The sequence below is a fragment of the Oncorhynchus masou genome, chromosome 9 (assembly GCF_036934945.1).
Source record: "Oncorhynchus masou masou isolate Uvic2021 chromosome 9, UVic_Omas_1.1, whole genome shotgun sequence".
Taxonomy (NCBI): domain Eukaryota; kingdom Metazoa; phylum Chordata; class Actinopteri; order Salmoniformes; family Salmonidae; genus Oncorhynchus; species Oncorhynchus masou.
Window position 1 is genome coordinate 48224367 of NC_088220.1, and position 18386 is coordinate 48242752.

Sequence of the window (18386 nt, forward strand, 5' to 3'; positions counted from 1 at the left end):
GGGGCACCTTCACTTTCTGCACCTTCTCCATTGGCTCCCTCACCAAGTCCACCTCTAGCCTCCCATACATGCTCTCCAGAGGGGTCCATGGTGTGGCTGTTGACCTGCCATGGCAGGGGCAGCCCATGGTGGAACTGGAAGGGGGGGCCTTTCCAATGATGATCTGGCCCAGGGACACCTGGCTGGCCTACCTGGTCTGAAGAGGGGACAGGGTGCAGGGGTAGCGCTGGACAGCCCATGGGACATCCAGAGGGCCAAGAGCGGACAGTCTGTGGAGCGGAAGCCATATTGGGATACAAGCTTGTATATGCTCTCCCTCCAGTTGGAGTCCCTCTCACCCTTGATGGGCTCCAGTCTGAGGTGTTGTGGGCTGTCTGGAAGCTGCACCAGACTAGCCTCCTTGCTCATCCCCATGGAGCTCACCCATAGTCACTTGATGGAGGGAAGCTGGCTGCACAACTGCTTACTGGGCTTGGATTTCTTGTAGACATCTTTTTATTTTACCTTTATTTAACTAGGCAAGTCAGTTAAATTCCTATTTTCAATGACGGCCTGTTCCGGAGCAGAACGACAGCTCGGGGGTTTGAACTTGCAACCTTCCGGTTACTAGTCCAATGCTCTAACCACTAGGCTAACCTGCCTCCCCTATGAGGGCGGGGTCATAGACGTGTATGTGTACTTTCTCAGGGATCTCCACAATGCTCTCCCACTTGGCCGTGGACTGAGAGAATTTGCTGCATTTCTTTGGTGAGCGGTGTGGGCGCTTGAAGTCGTTGCTTAGCAGGCTGAGGCCTGGCTCCTCTTTCGGGGGAGAAGATTCATGGGTACACCCCAAGGGACCTCATAAGAGGGAGGTCAGGAGTCCACATGTGATCTGTTTACAGAGAGTGGGAGACAGAAATAGACAGTAAAATAGAAAGAAGAGAGGAGAATGAAAGGGATGGGAGAAATAGGGGTGAGACTGATAATGATTAAGCTAAAAAATAATACATTGAATAAATATACAAAAATAAACTATTACTTGATGAATCGTGTCTTGCCACACCATCACCCAACACATCTAAAGACTTACAGGGTTTCTCTCCATGAAACACGAAGATTACTAATTAGGGCAGAAAATCAGCATTTGCTTCCCCCCTGATTAAAATCAGAATTTTTCCATCGGCAGACGCTGCCTGCTTAGTTAGCACCAGCAGCACTGCCCTGGAAAGCAGAGGCCTGATTGGGTACTGAGGGATGAGAGTGGTCGCTAAGCGCCCTGGGTACAAGAAGAGAACCAGTCAGCTTGGGAACCAGTCAGTCAGTGTTCACTTTCATAGCATATTGAGGAACTAGTTTGAAAATAATATTATATGTTTGTAATACAGTACAAAGCCATCGTGTAAATGATGAACATTGCCATTGTGCACTGGAAGTAAGCAATTAATTAAGCAATTAAACAAATGCACTGGGTATGACAGTCATTGTAGGCCTCATAGTTCCAGTGTTCTTTGCTGTGAACTCCAAGAAGGGCCCTGAGGAGAGAGAGAAGAAAGGGGGGGGGGGGTCCCTGTGTAAAATATGGCCTGGACAGCCTTCTGCCGATGGATTTGGTGAGAGCGTCTGTAGATCTTTCGTGCTCCAGATCATCAAGACAGTTTTCTATCCCGCCGTTTATGGAGCCTGTGGTTGTAAGAAGGGTTGGGAGGGGAAATACACAAACAAATCATAAATAAGACTCTTGCTAACAAAACTGGTTCATTTGTGAAATGTCAATCAAATCAAATCAAAATCAAATCAAATTTATTTATATAGCCCTTCGTACATCAGCTGATATCTCAAAGTGCTGTACAGAAACCCAGCCTAAAACCCCAAACAGCAAGCAATGCAGGTGTAGAAGCACAGTGGCTAGGGAAAACTCCCTAGAAAGGCCAAAACCTAGGAAGAAACCTAGAGAGGAACCAGGCTATGCGGGGTGGCCAGTCCTCTTCTGGCTGTGCCGGGTGGAGATTATAACAGAACATGGCCAAGATGTTCAAATGTTCATAAATGACCAGCATGGTCGAATAATAATAAGGCAGAACAGTTGAAACTGGAGCAGCAGAAAGGCCAGGTGGACTGGGGACAGCAAGGAGTCATCATGTCAGGTAGTCCTGGTGCATGGTCCTAGGGCTCAGGTCCTCCGAGAGAGAGAAAGAAAAAGAGAAAGAGAGAATTAGAGAAAGCACACTGAAATTCACACAGGACACCGAATAGGACAGGAGAAGTACTCCAGATATAACAAACTGACCCTAGCCGCCCGACACATAAACTACGGCAGCATAAATACTGGAGGCTGAGACAGGAGGGGTCAGGAGACACTGTGGCCCCATCCGAGGACACCCCCGGACAGGGCCAAAATCTCTCTCAGTTCCTTTGATTTGAGCACTACTCACATCTTGGGTACGTCTTCATTGGCCTGCATTCTATTCAGTAAGCTGGTCTTGTTCTCAGTGCCGTAGGCCCGGCTCAGGATGTACGTGGCCACCTCCCGCAGGTCCACCGCTGGGTCTAGGAGAACCTCCTCCAGCAAGTACAGGTGTTTGTCCTGGAAGTGATCTACCTGATCCAGGTTCTTCATGGACCTCCCTGCTCTCGACCCGCCTCAGGAGCTGTGCGTGTTCCTGACTGCTCTCGACCCACCTCAGGAGCTGTGCCTGTCCCTGACCAAGGCCCCCTGAGAGCCCTGTACTCTTTCTTCCTCACAAAATCAAAGCTCTTGATCCCGCAGAGCGTGTAAAACGTGGACACCTGTCTCCCCGTCACCAGGCCACTAACGATAATGTCCCTCTCCAAGGATCTGCAGTGCCAGTCCAGCACCTTAACAATCCCCAGGTAGGACTGCACAGAGGTCAGATGTCAGGGAAAACAATATGGTCGCTACTTATCAGTCCAACCAAGGTGCGGAAACTGAGTAAAAAAACAGGATGTGTCAGAGAAGTTGAAGAGAAAAGGATTTTTATCTTAAAGAACAAGAAGACTGTAGTGCTTCCTAACAAAAGGTTTGACTATCCCACCCACCTGCAGAGTAGTCCAGAAGCCCCAGAAGGTGATGATGCCCATGCTGCCAGTCAGCAGCTCCCCGGACACTTTGCAGTAATGCATACAGAGCACAGAGCCCAAGCAATTGGCCCGGTACAGGACCGCCATGCCCTGAGTTGGGTCAGAGAACACATGCAGAGAGAGGTCATCGCAGGCCCCAACGAAGACCCGCTGGCTAGGCACAGAGACCAGGTGCTCCACCCGGTAGCCGCTGTCCAGGGGCAGGCTCAGGTTGTGCCTCAGATCCCCTCGCAGGTTCTCTGTCCACACTGAGGGAGGGAGGTAAGAGTTCATGGTTTTGCAGTTTTGAGGTATGTGCTAATTCTATTTGAGCATCATGCAATGGCATACCGCCCTGGAACTAATTGCCCTGGTCTAATAGGATCAATAAAATATGAATGTATGGCACTGCTTTTTATTATACACAGTATTATCTCTGAATTTACATCTGTAAATCCCCATTTAATGCCCCCTTCTCTCCCGATGCCGAGGTCATGGGCGTGTCCCCATTGGAAGCCCACCACCACAGTGCCACAGAGGCTTGAGTTGGTAGTGAGGCACTGTATGTAGTTCTGTGCACAGGAGTGTCGGAACTGCATGGCGGGAGTGGCATCCAGACACAGGGCTATCTCTTCCTCCACCACATCTTCATCAGGACCACACACTTCCTGTAAATATGCATGGGAAATGGTCAAGTCCTCGTAATGGCGACGACGATGATGAGATCACGGTCACAAATTAGATTTGGATGAAGATCACGAAGACTAATGAGAGTTCTAATCAGTTTCTTATGGGATAGTAAAACAAGTCCTATGACGTCGGAGTCAGCTATGATAAATGTCAAAATGTCAACTCAAGAGCGAGTTGGACAATACCTTTAAAGTTTGTTTCAGCTGCGGAAGAAAAATATTGACATTCTGGAACAGTCCTTCTCATTGAAGTCATGCTGCACCGTATCCCTTTTTCACTTCGACTACATCATCCCTGTAATTCAGGATGATTTCCACTCAGTTTGCGATTCACCTGTGTCAATTGAGGAAATTGGAGAGGCTCTGAATTCAATGAAAAATAGGATAGACATTCTATAGACAGTTTTGGTAGTTACTAGAAGACCCTATTTTTAATATGTTTCAAGATTACATTGAAAATGGGTAAATGGTCTCCACTTATTTCACTCATTCTGAAACCTGATAAAGACCCTTCTCTCATTGACAATTGGAGACCAATTACTTTATTAAATACTAATTACAAATTGATTGCTTTGCTTTATGCCAAAAGATTAAAGAAAGGAATAGTTACCATTATAAATTAGACACAAGCAGGATTTATGAAGGGCCGTCACATAAGCTCTAACATTCATTCAGTCTTGGGCCTTCTAGATTATTCAGATGCAATTGACTCAGATGCTGTTGGTCTTATTTTTGGACTTATGTAAAGCCATTGACACAATTGAACATTAATTTCTCTTTCGGTCTCTTAAACTTTTTGGTTTCGGTGAACATTTTGTCAAAGTCATTCACATGTTTTACAAAGATATAAATAGTTCTGTGTTACTAAATCTTAATACATCCAAAATGTTCCGTATCAACAGAAGTCAATGACAGGGATGCCCAATTTCACCCTTTGTATTCATTTTGGTTGTGGAACTTCTATCTCTAGATATTCTGAATAATGGAAATCAATATACTGCATGCCCTTAATGCTATCACTGCACTCTCTATTAAAACTGAATGTTTCTAAATATGAAATCTTATGTTTATGACTCTGATGATAAAGAAATAGAAAATATTCCTGTAAAGGACTGTGTTAAATATTTAGGAATACATCTGTCAAAAAAAAACTTAAGTCAGACAACATATGAATTTCTCTCCTAACATTAAGAAAACCAAGAATATATTGAATAATTGGCTACAAAGGGATCTTGGGAGAGTGATTCTGTCCAAGGCAGAGGGACTGTGTTGCTTTGTGTACCCCTCATTATCTTTATGTGTAAATCCCTCTACCTGTAAAGAGATCAACAAGACGTGACTTCAAAAACAAGTCAGTCCTCTCTAATAAAAGAGGTGAAGGTGGTCTGGAAGTGTTGGATTTTGTGACATAAATAACACTTTCAAGATCAATTGGTTGAAAAGATGTTTGGTCAATACTGAATCAGTTTGGTCTTTCATTCCAAACAATTTGTTTAATAAGTTGGGATGTCTTCCATTTTTACTGAAATGTAATTATATTCCTGAAAGATAAACCCACTAAATTGGCTTGGTTTCACCAATAAGCTTTAATGGCCTGGAAAATATGTTCCCTGCACAATTTTTCCCCACATAAAGCTCTTTTGTGAAATAATTCAGACATAACTGTAAGGAATAAATCATTGTTCTACCCTAGCTGGCATGAGAGGAATATTGACTTTGTTGTTGATGTTTTTGAGAACAGGGGTAATATTCTTGCATATGAACAATTTATACATTGGATGGGTTTCCAATACCTTTCAGAGAGTTTATTTCTGTGATCAAAGCCATTCCCAGTGGTCTAACTACACTAATGAAAACTCATCTTAGCTCTGGTGATGATCACAGAGCTTTTCCAGAACTCAGTTTGGAAGGCGTGGGCTTAACTTGAGAAATCCTTTTTGTAATAAATACATAAGACAAATTTTCCATTCATGGAACCAACTTACGCTGAGACGAAAAAAAGTATAGAACATGCTTATTCCTTGTCTGGCTTGGTTGATGCCTTACAAATATTGTATACCAAACTAATTTAAGGAAGTGCACTTTACATAAGATATATCCATGTAATTCTATGTTGTCCAAATTTGTGGCTATTGATGATATCTGCGTTTTCTGAGAAAAAGACAGGAAAAATCTTACTCACTTGTTCTATGAATGTAAATCTGTGATATAATTTTGGGGAAAACTTGCGAAATATTATTTACCATTTTGAACACTACCCATATTTTTGACATGAAGGCTATAATATTGCAATGATAACAAGACCCTTGAAATGATTGTAATTTTAAAATACTTTATACTAAATACATTATACACAAACAAACATTTCAGAATTCTATACCAAAATTACTAATATTTTTGATTGAACTGAATCATCTTGTTAAGACATTATCCCTAGTGAATGACAAAAACAATAACATCTTCCTGAATCATTATAATGAGATTCCGAGTGAATACAATTGCACTATAATTGTTTTTATTAATATTATTATTAATATATTTTATTTTTTGTATGTATTTAGTATTTTCTTGTTTATTTTTTTTATACCTCCATAAAAACTTTATAAAAACTTTAAAGTTTATAACTGTGTTTTGTTTTGTTAGACATGTTTGATGTTGCGATGTAAGTTGTTGATCATTTTGTAGTATGAATTCAAAAATATATATATTTAAGAAAAAGTATATAAATAAAAATCTATACAAAACCAGACTACATTATTATATTTCCTTGAAAAATTGGCGTATTATGACGTAGCAATAATGTAACGCAGCTTAATAGTAAAACGACACGTTTGCGTCATAGTGGTTGGCAGGCATATAAAGTGGAGAGGATGGGATTTGTGTTTTCAGGTCCAAAATAAAATAGCCAAACGCTGTATGCCACTATTTGTGTTTACGTGTAAAAATACTTTGATTATAATTGACTGCCACAAGGTTGCGCTATTTACTAATAAGTAGGCTCCAACTCTATAACCAACAACCCCAAATAGACAATGAACGTGATGCGAAATTATTTTCCAGGCAAATGTAGCTAGAAACTGTTATACCACAAAAACACAACTGCGTATTTCTGAGCAGCGCTGTTGTTTCTTCGAGACATTGCTGCGACAGCACTCATTGCATTTTTTTGCAATGAACATTACTAACGCGTCTATGTTATGGTTGTAGAACACTGCCCTTCACACGTTACTATCGGTACTACAACAACCATGCTCGCACAGGCGCAATGCGGCGTGAGATCGTTTGCTAAGCGCAGCGCGGTGGTTTCGCCTGGCTTGTGTGATCGGACTCCCGAGAGGGCATTCCTGGCAACGTTTGCGAGCGAGATAGAAACAAGCAGTCCACTATATTGTTCATCAATGTTTCCCCTCGGATTGGGGATTTCTAACGGGATATAAGTTCGTCGAAAGTGCGAGAACGTCGAGAGGTAAGAAAACACTCCCAAGTCGTATTTCAAAAGTAGTTTTGAGTAATAGTTCGGGCTCCTCAACAAACATTGAAAAGTGTCGAGTCGGCTAGCGGGGTAAACGTTTCGCTACCATTGCTCACTGAAAAGTGTCGAGTCGGCTAGCGGGGTAAACGTTTCGCTACCATTGCTCACTGCTTGCAACTGGCCAGCGGAGAGCTATAACTTCATTCCTGCTATGCAGCCAACAACTTGCATACCACGGGTTCTTTTTTTTATCGTCGTTGCACCTTTCTAAACACGCAGGGGATATACGTCTCACCTAGACCCATATTAACCCGTTAACTAGTTAAAAACACGGTACATCGGCCTCAGAAATCATGTTTTATTAACTAAAAAGAAAGCCCAATCCTTCCTGGTCCGCCGTCTTTCCAATACGCAGGCGCATAGTAATTTTTTGCGTACTCCGGGTTTGTACTTTCTCGACTTGATTTAATCACACTTGTAAAGGCCAAGCGGCAGTGGTAAAATGACAAGTTCCAGACAATGGAACAATCGTCTCCTTAAGTGAAACGCAACAACATTTGGGAATGTAAACCAAGCCTAGTTTGATCGAGTTTAGAATTTTGAAAAGTGCTGCAGTAGAAAGTTGCTAACGTGGGTTCATTTTTGTTTTGATTGAATTGCCCACAAAACACACTGTTTTCTTTAGGTGATTTGTGTTGGGTAGTTTATACGTTTCGTGTTTGGCAGCCTCCGACAAAAATGTTTTGGTGTTGTGTGATTCACGGGTAAAATCTTACGAACGAGCTAGTTAACTAACTAGGTCACTGAAAGTGGTTGTGCCTAGTATGGGTGACTCTGGCTAGCATGCTAACTAGCTAGATCATTTTATTAACTAAAGCCCTCATAAGTGGTCTTACTGATTTTCATTCAATCAATCATCTTTCATTCAATCATAGAAACTTAAACCTCCAAAGTTCACCAATATTTGCTAGCCATGCTGACCTGTTTGCACACATTAGTGTCAATGCTGATCAGCTGTCATTGTGACATGTTAAGGTCAGTTGTGTCTGCCACCTGACCAATCTTATCTGTTAGGCAGTTGTAGTTTACCTGTAACTCTGGAATTGAGTTAGTGTGACGTTAAAATATCCTCTTGATTCAAAGGTATCCATCTACTTTGTTCAAAGTCATCTGGTGGGTGGGTGTGAAGGGGGGGGGGCACTGTGCCTGTGCACGTGCACTGAATGCTGCACTGAATGCCTGCAGGAAATAACACATCAAATATTAGGATAGACCTTTAATGCAGAGGGCAGCATAGATATGACGGTGCTTAACAATTTATTTTGGTTGCTTTCTCTCCGTGACTAATAGAATAACGATAATGCCAGGACCGGCGAGAAAAGGTCAAGTCCACCAACTTCCCTGCTTTCTGAGAACAGAGGGTTTCAGATCAGCTCATTAATGTTACACTAATCACGTCTTCAGTTTCCTCAGGGGCCTATTCACTAAATTTGAAGGAAATTACATTAGAAAGGCAATACGTGCTTGTGAAGTTCTGAATACCACAGTTAAAGTTGATTAACCATGACCAGGTGCCTCTAATTCCAACTTCAGATCCCCTCATTCATCCCGACTGCTTCAACTTTACAGGTGTTTTAATTGAGACACTTCGTTTTTGGATCATTTCCATCAGGGAATTTCTATCAATGTCTCACAACAGTGGTGAAACTAACCAATACACATTTTAGTACTATTTTATTTCTTCATTCTGTGATGTGAAAATATTTTGACTAAAGTTCTTGAATTAAAACCTGAACTAAGAGGTGATATTATGCCATTTACATGCTTTGGGGTATTTATTTAGATGACTAGTTTATTGTTGCTGAATTGCTAAATTTGATAGTTATATTTTGATTTAGTCCATTTCATATAGGCTACTGTATGCTGCCTTTATTGCCTTTGAAAGATAACATTTCTGTACGGCTTTAAAATAATTAGTGACTTAAATCACCTCTGGAGAGAAAAGCTTAACTTTTTTTTAAATAATTTAAAAGCAGCATGTTTTGGTTGAACAAAATGTTATATTTATTATGTTAATTATCTGTGGTTACTTGGGACCCGTAGTAGTGCTTCCCAATGTAGTTCCATAAGGAACTGTTCAAAATGATCTTGATGAATATGCCGTAGTTTCTTGCTGTCTCTATGATTAGGCTTACATTATAAATAAAGTAGAAAGACTTTAAAATACAAAGGGAATTGTATCTGGGTGACCCCTGTTGCATTCTAACCTGTAAACCTAATGATTCACGCACCCCTCTCATTGATGACTCGTCGAACTCATGCATCGCTCACACGTTTATTTTTGTTCACCCACACCAGAAGTGGTCAGGACACGCTGGTTGAAATATCAAAACAAACTCTGAATCAATTATATTCACAGGCCGAAAAGCATTAAACATTTAAGGCAATTTAGCTAGCTTGCTGTTGATAGCTAATTTGTCCTGGTGTTGCTATCAAGTTTGTCCTGAGATATAAACATTGGGTTGTTATTTTGCCTGAAATGCACAAGGTCCTCTACTCCGACAACTCATCCACAGATAAAACTAGAAACCTCATTTGTTTTTCGTCATCTCTCCTCCTTCCTACATGCTTCTTTTTCCTTTTTGGACTTTTATATGGCGGTTGGTAACCAACTTTACGGTGCATTACTACAACCGACAGGAGTGTGGATGTCAGTTCATCTTTCAATCACCCACGTGGGTATATGCTCCTAAAAACCAATAAGGAAATTTGAGAGGCAGGACTTGCAGCGCATCGAGCGTCAAATAGAACCAACTTCTATTTTAACGCCTAGCCATGCAGACGCTCGCTGTCGCTGCAATGATTGAATAGCATGTATGTGTAAATGTATTTTTGCAACAGCTGGTCAGCATGTTACTCAGCTGTTGAGTTAAAACAATTTTCATCAGATGAATCGAACATGGATTGAGTGTCGGGTGTCTTCTCTAAAAGTAGACGACACAAGCCCTATCGATTTGATTTCTTTATCTTCCACTTAGTATTTTTCCGTTTCAGCTACTATTCCAATAGCACAGTTTAAGTCTTAATAACCACCACACGGGTAGTCCTCCCTCTGTTTTGTTATTTTAGATCTATACTGTTTCTTGCCAGGTTTCTCCCTGACCCCTGGGGACGTCCTGGTTAAATAAAGGTTAATAGAAATGAACAATTATACTGCACGGCGTCACATAAGATGCGGCAGACAGACTGATCCATCATGCTCATTAGTGTAGCATCACAGCTCCGAGAGGAGGAAGCAAGCCTCGGGCTAGGGATACCATCTGGCCCTCATCGTGCTGGAGAGAGCATCGTACGTTTGTGCATTTTGTGTTGTTGTTGTTGATTTGAGCACATATCGCTCACATCCAGAGTAAATAAATAAAGTGTTTATCTGCGATTGACGTTGTGATCTTACAATATAAATACATGGCATGCAATCGGCATTAACCCACCTGCACCAGTGTTGCTCACAGAATCTCTTTGAAGTATTGGCCGTCCCTTGAAGCCCGTCTGTGACTCAGCATGTATGACAGTTTCAACAGTTTGAGTTATATAAAAAAGGAGCAGGATGTTCGTTAAAATTAGGATCTACTTTATGGCTCCTGCACTGTCATAAAACATCATCCCCTCTCCTCACTCCCTCAGGAACGAGCCCCCAAGGTGTTTTATAGATTCACTTTTCGGGTAGGGAGGGAGAGCGAGCACTCCTCCCAGACCCAGTGGTTATTCCCCTGCAGGCTTTCCCCAGGCCTGTTTGACTGGGGTAAATATAGCCTGTTGGTTTTAGCTGGAGGATAAACACAGATGTTGAGTAGACCTTCCTCGCCACAGAACAGTGTCCTCCCTGCACTGAGAGAGGGAGAAATGTCCCACTGTCCACAAAGCTTTTAAACAGAGTTATAGGACTTAGTAAGGTTGCTGTTAGGGCTATACGTCTCTACAACAAGGGTTTTTCTGCATGAAAGGGGGCTTAGGTGGTGGGTGTGGTAGGGTGTTTGGCAATGGGTGGACGGCGAGGCTGAATTGAATAGATTTTTTTTTTTTTACCAATTTCCTGCAACTCCACAAAGTCCATGTAGCAGATTATGGACCCTAACAGATATTTATGTATACTGAGCCAAAATATAAATGCACCATGTAATAATTTTAAAGATTTGACTGAGTTACAGTTTATATAAGGAAATCAGTCAATTTAAATAAATTCATTAGGCCCTAATCTATGGATTTCACATGACTGGGAATGCAGATATGCATCTGTTGGTCACAAATACCTTCAAAAAAAGGTAGGGGCGTGGATCAGAAACCAGTCAGTGTCTGGTGTGGCCACCTTTGCCTCATGAAGTGTGACACATTTCCTTCGCAAATAGTTGGTCAGGCTGTTGATTGTGGCCTGTGGAATGTTGTCCCATTCCTCTTCAATGACTGTGCGAAGTTGCTGGATTTTGGCGGGAACTGGGACACGCTGTGGTAGACGTCGATCCAGAGCATCCCAAACATTCTCAATGGGTGACATGTCTGGTGAGTATGCAGGCCATGGAAGAACTGGGACATTTTCAGCATCCAGGAATTGTGTACAGATCCTTGTGACATGGGGCCGTGCATTATCATGCTGAAACATGAGGTGATGGCGGTGGATGAATGGCACGACATTGGGCCTCAGGAACTCGTCACGGTATCTCTGTGCATTCAAATAATTAAGCAATAAGGCCCGAGGGAGTGTGGTATATGGCCAATATACCAAGTCTAAGGGTTGTTCTTAAGCACGACGCAACGCAGAGTGCCTGGATACAGCCCTTCGCTGCGGTATATTGGCCATATATCACAAACCACAGAGGTGCTTTATTGCTATTATAAACTGTTTACCAATGTAGTTAGTTTTAATGCTCTAACTTTTGTCATACCCGTGGTATATGGTCTGATATACCACGGCTGTCAGCCAATCAGCATTCAGGGCTCGAACCACCCAGTTTTTATAATAACTAATATTCATGAGTTCTAACTTGAAAAATTATTTGTTAGTTTATAAATGTACAATTTATGCTCTATGCATATAAAAACCACAAAGACTGATGGAAAGTCCTGAACGCAAGATCGTTATGGTCATGGTCACATGGTGGAGGAACATTGCCTGTAGCTTACTGTATGTCCATTGTAAGCTTGTGGCCACCAAGTAACATTTTCACTTTTTAGTATGGAAAACAGCTGTGAGGATTTGTTTTTAGAATTTTTACAACATATTGACACAATTACAATCTTTATAGAATAAAAATCAAATTTAATCAATTCCATGTGAAAAACATATTTGAGTCAACATTAGCAAGCCAGAAGTAGATGAAGCAGAATGTGAATTCGTTCCTCCCTCTCTCCCTGATTTTAGCTTGCGGCTATCGCTGTGTAGCTGGCTAGGTTTAGGATATTTACTAGCCCATACCAGTGAGTTGGCAATGTTAGTGACATATGGCAGTACACAAACAAAATCTCTCTCACTTATTTTGCCAACTAGAAAGAAATAGCCACAAAGTCATTACAAAACAGAGGAACACAATAGCAAGCTATAGCAAGCTAATGTTAGCTGCTACCTCTTCAACAAGAAACAACTGTGATCAACATTGATCCTATGTTCAAAAAATAAACTTTGTCATTGAGCAAAATCCACAACCTACCCCTCCAAAGAATGCCTGGCTCCAGGGTTACTAAGAAATGCCACCAGATCCGCGTTCGGATCAATGGCAGAAGCGTCTCATTACAATTTAGCTCGCACGAGGCAGGCCTTATAGAAAACTCCCTCTGAGCCACAGAACGGCCCAATTACATTCCGTTCCTAAAATCTGCCATCAGTCCGGTGTATGGAATATCTTCGAGATGCCCTAGCCCATAGCAGATGTCAGAATAAAATTCTGCTGGAGGTGTCGTATAAACCCGTGCAGATCCATCCGACTAGCCATCCACACACACAATTATCGGAAGTTTACATACACCATAGCCAAATACATTTAAACTCAGTTTTTCACTAATCCTAGTAAAAAATCCCTGTCTTAGGTCAGTTAGGATCACCACATTTTTTAAGAATGTGAAATGTCAGAATAATAGTGGAGCTTTTATTTCTTTCATCACATTCCCAGAAGTTTACAATACACTCAATTACTATTCGGTAGTATTGCTTTTATATGGTTTAACTTGGGTCAAACATTTCGGGTAGCCTTCCCACAAGCTTAGGCCTTCTTGCTTGCACACGCTTTTACAGTTTTGTCCACATTGTTTCTATAGGATTGAGGTCAGGGCTTTCTGATGGCCACTCAATACCTTGACTTTGTTGTCCTTAAGCCATTTTGCCACGACTTTGGAAGTGTGTTTGGGGTCATTGTCCATTTGGAAGACCCATTTGCGACCGAGCTTTAACTTCCTGACTGATGTCTTGAGATGTTGCTTCAATAAATCCACATAATTTTCAATCTCATGATGCCATCTATTTTGTGAAGTCCACCAGTCCCTCCTGCAGCAAAGCACCCCCACAACATGATGCTGCCAACCCTGTGCTTCACGGTTGGTAGGGTGTTCTTCGGCTTCCAAGCCTCCCCCTTTTTCCTCCAAACATAACAATGGTCATTATGGCCAAGCAGTTCAATTTTTGTTTCATCAGACCAGAGGACTTTTCTCTGAAAAGTACGATCTTTGTACCATGTGCAGTTGCAAACCTTAGTCTGGCTTTTTTTATGGCGGTTTTGGAGCAGTGGCTTCTTCCTTGCTGAGCGAACCTTTCAGGTTATGTCGATATAGGACTTGCTTTACTGTGGATATAGATATTTTTGTACCTGTTTCTTCCAACATCTTCCCAAGGTCCTTTGCTGTTGTTCTGGGATTGATTTGCATATTTCACACCTAAGTACGTTCATCTCTAGGAGACAGAACGCGTCTCCTTCCTGAGCGGAATGACGGCTGCGTGGTCCCATGGTATTTATACTTACGTATTATTGTTTGTACAGATGAACGTGGTACCTTCAGGCGTTTGGAAATTGTTCCCAAGGATGAACCAGACTTGTGAAGGTCTACAATTCTTTTCTCTGAGGTCTTAGCTGATTTCTTTTGATTTTCCCAAGATGTCAAGCAAAGAGGCACTGAGTTTGAAGGTAGGCCTTGAAAAACATCCACAGGTACACCTCCAATTGACTCAAATGATGTCAAACATAAAGATATAAAACTGTATTTAACGGACCTCTCTCCAGAAGTTCAGTGAGGATCTCTGAATGATCCAATGTTGACCTAAATGACTAATGATGATAAATCCACCTGTGTGTAATCAAGTCTCCGTATAAATGCACCTGCACTGTGATAGTCTCAGAGGTCCGTTAAAAGCGCAGAGAGTATCATGAAGAACAAGGAACACACCAGGCAGGTCCGAGATACTGTTTCGAAGAAGTTTAAAGCCGGATTTGGATACAAAAATATTTCCCAAGCTTTAAACATCCCAAGGAGCACTGTGCAAGCGATAATATTGAAATGGAAGGAGTATCAGACCACTGCAAATCTACCAAGACCTGGCCGTCCCTCTAAACTTTCAGCTCATACAAGGAGAAGACTGATCAGAGATGCAGCCAAGAGGCCCATGATCACTCTGGATGAACTGCAGAGATCTACAGCTGAGGTGGGAGACTCTGTCCATAGGACAACAATCAGTCGTATATTGCACAAATCTGGCCTTTATGGAAGAGTGGCGAGAAGAAAGCCATTTCTTAAAGATATCCATAAAAAGTGTCGTTTAAAGTTTGCCACAAGCCACCTGGGAGACACACCAAACATGTGGAAGAAGGTGCTCTGGTCAGATGAAACCAAAATTGAACTTTTTGTCAACAATGCAAAACGTTATGTTTGGCGTAAAAGCAACACAGCTCATCACCCTGACCACACCATCCCCACTGTCAAACATGGTGGTGGCAGCATCATGGTTTGGGCCTGCTTTTCTTCAGCAGGGACAGGGAAGATGGTTAAAATTGATGGGAAGATGGATGGAGCCAAATACAGGACCATTCTGGAAGAAAACCTGATGGAGTCTGCAAAAGACCTGAGACTGGGACGGAGATTTGTCTTCCAACAAGACAATGATCCAAAACATAAAGCAAAATCTACAATGGAATGGTTCAAAAATAAACATATCCAGGTGTTAGAATGGCCAAGTCAAAGTCCAGACCTGAATCTAATCGAGAATCTGTGGAAAGAACTGAAAACTGCTGTTCACATCTTCCCATCCAACCTCACTGAGCTCGAGCTGTTTTGCAAGGAGGAATGGGAAGAAATTTCAGTCTCTCGATGTGCAAAACTGATAGAGACATACCCCAAGCGACATACAGCTGTAATCGCAGCAAAAGGTGGCGCTACAAAGTATTAACTTAAGGGGGCTGAATAGTTTTGCACGCCCAATTTTTCAGTTTTTGATTTGTTAAAAAAGTTTGAAATCTCCAATAAATGTTGTTCCACTTCATGATTGTGTCCCACTTGTTGTTGATTCTTCACAAAAAAAATACAGTTTTATATCTTTATGTTTGAAGCCTGAAATGTGGCAAAAGGTCGCAAAGTTCAAGGGGGCCGAATACTTTCGCAAGGCACTGTACATAAGTATGTGTACACCCCTTCAAATGAGTGGTCTTGGCTATTTCAGCCACACCAGTTGCTGACAGATGTATAAAATCGAGCACAACGCCATGCAATCTCCATAGACAAACATTGACAGTAGAATAGCCCTACTGAAGAGCTCAGTGACTTTCAACATGGCACTGTTATAGGATGCCATCTTTCCAACAAGTCCATTTGTATAATTTCTGCCCTGATAGAGCTGCCCAGGTTATGCTGTTATTGTGAAGTGGAAACGTCTAGGAGCAACAATGGCTCAGCCGCAAATTGGTAGTCCAGACAAGCTCACAGAACGGGATCGCCGGGTGCTGAAGCACGTAGCGCGTACAAATCGCCTGTCCTCGGTTGCACACTCACTACCGAGTTCCAAACCATCCCTGGAAGCAACGTCAGCACTATAACTGTTTGTCTGGAGCACACAAGTCTTAAGATCACCATGTACAATGCCAAGCGTTGGCTAGAGGGGTGTAAAGCTCACCGCCATTGGACTCTGGAGCAGTGGAAACACATTCTCTGGGGGCGGTGAAATCATGCTTCACCATCTGGCAGTACGATGAACGAATCTGGGTTTGGCGGATGCCAGGACAATGCTACCTGCCAGAATACTTAGTGCCAACTGTAAAGTTTGGTGGATGAGGATTAATGTTCTGGAGCTGTTTTTCATGGTTTGGGCTAGGCCCCTTAGTTCCAGTGGGATATCTTAATGCTATAGCATGCAATGACATTCTAGAGATGATTCTGTGCTTCCAACTTTGTGGCAACAGTTTTGGGAAAGGCCTTTTCCTGTTTCAGCATGGCAATGCCCCCGTGAAAAAAGCGAGGCCCATACAGAACTGTTTTTTTTTTAGATTGGTGTGGAAGAAATTGACTGGCCTGCACAGAGCCCTGACATCAAGCCCATAGAACACCGTTGGTATGAATGCAGACTGCGATCCTGGTCTCATCTTCTAACATCAGTGCCCGACCTCACTAACGCTCTTGTGGCTGAATGGGAGTAAGTCTCCGTGGTGTTCCAACATCTAGTGGAAAATCTTCCCAGAAGAGTGGAGGCTGTTATAGCTGCAAAGGGAGAGCAAACTGTGTATATTAATCCCCATGATTTTTGAATGAGGTGTTCGACGAGCAGGTGTCCACATACGCTTGGTCATGGAGTGTATATTAGTGGAATGCATTTGGCAGAAAATAGCGTTGTTCATCATGTGACAACAGAAGTGCAGCACTGTTTGGCTAGCAGCCACACCAGTAAATTAACTCGTGAAAAAGCAAGGTCTTTTCTTTTTGCAAAAAAAAACCTGAGTCCGATACGTTTCCTAATGTTTTGCTTCAGAATTGTTCTACTCCATATTCATCATCTCCAGCACCACCCCAACATCAACATATGTGAAAATGGTACGTTTCTAGGTTTAGTCGTAGAGAAGGGTTGCCAATGACGTCGTATGATTGGCTGTGATTTTGACCAATTGCGAGTAGGCGTTGCCTGCTAATTGGTTGACGTCATTGAAAGCACTTATCTTTCTCTACAAAACATAGAATCATGCCATTTCCACATATAATAATAATAATAATATATCCCATTTAGCAGACGCTTTTGTCCAAAGCGACTTACAAGTCGGCTGGGGCCACTACTTTTACATATGGGTGGCCCCAGTGGGAATCGAACCCACGACGCTTGGCGTTGCAAGCGCCATGCTCTACCGACTGAGCCACACAGGACTCTATGTGGGCTGGTGCTGGTAAATATGACATTTCCTTTCAATCTTTCATTTTCCCCGAGGAAAAGTAGGCAACACAGGGAAAAGTACCAGACAAAAGTAACGACACATTAGTCGGAGCGCTGTCTGCTGATCGAGTACCCCTTAGTGAATTCTCAAGAGAGCAGAAAGGGCAACTGAAGCACAAAATTAATCTGAGCAGATATTGAAATAAGAAGCTTTTTTTTTTTTAACGGCAAGACATTAATGCGACCCCCTGCGTTGTTAGGTTAGATACGGTAAGACTGGGGAAAACATCTTCACACCCCAAGAGCCAGATGAAAGAATAGGTCTGCCTCCTTGAGGTCATCTCAGAGTTCTCACGCTGTCGTCAAGGCCAAACATGTAGGAGTGACTCGGTCAGAGAAGGCTATAAGCCCAGGCCTGGAATAACAAATGTCAAGCTAAAATGCCCTCGGCCCTTGCTGGTGTGCTGTTTTTAACATGAATTGATTTCTGACCCCTTATATCCTCCTTGGTTCTAATTAGGTCATTCGAAACCGATGTTGTGCTGAATCAATAGAACAGGTAGATGAGCAAATCACGCATGCAGATCCCCTGGCAAAGCATTTCCCCAACCCCTTGGGATATGTGGGTGCAACTGAGGCCCCCCTGCTTTGTTGTTCCTCACGTTCTCATTTTCTTCTGTATTTGCCTCTGCTGTTTCCACTGAGAAGCGCTAGCAAGCCTAGCTGTCTTTATTTCACCCGTTCTCTAGCTCTCTCTCAAACCGTGTTCGTGCACATGGAG

At 42.4% G+C, this 18386-nt stretch overlaps 1 protein-coding gene across 2 annotated transcripts in view; it reads left to right on the forward strand.

The window, feature by feature from the left end:
* The first annotated feature begins 7020 nt into the window (after window positions 1-7020).
* LOC135546090 (signal-induced proliferation-associated 1-like protein 3) overlaps window positions 7021-18386 on the forward strand; it is a 98430-nt gene continuing 87064 nt past the window's right edge. For both annotated transcript variants that reach the window (XM_064974235.1, XM_064974236.1), the window contains exon 1: window positions 7021-7215. The gene's annotated coding sequence lies outside the window, so the exon portion shown is untranslated. The remainder of the gene's footprint in view (window positions 7216-18386) is intronic.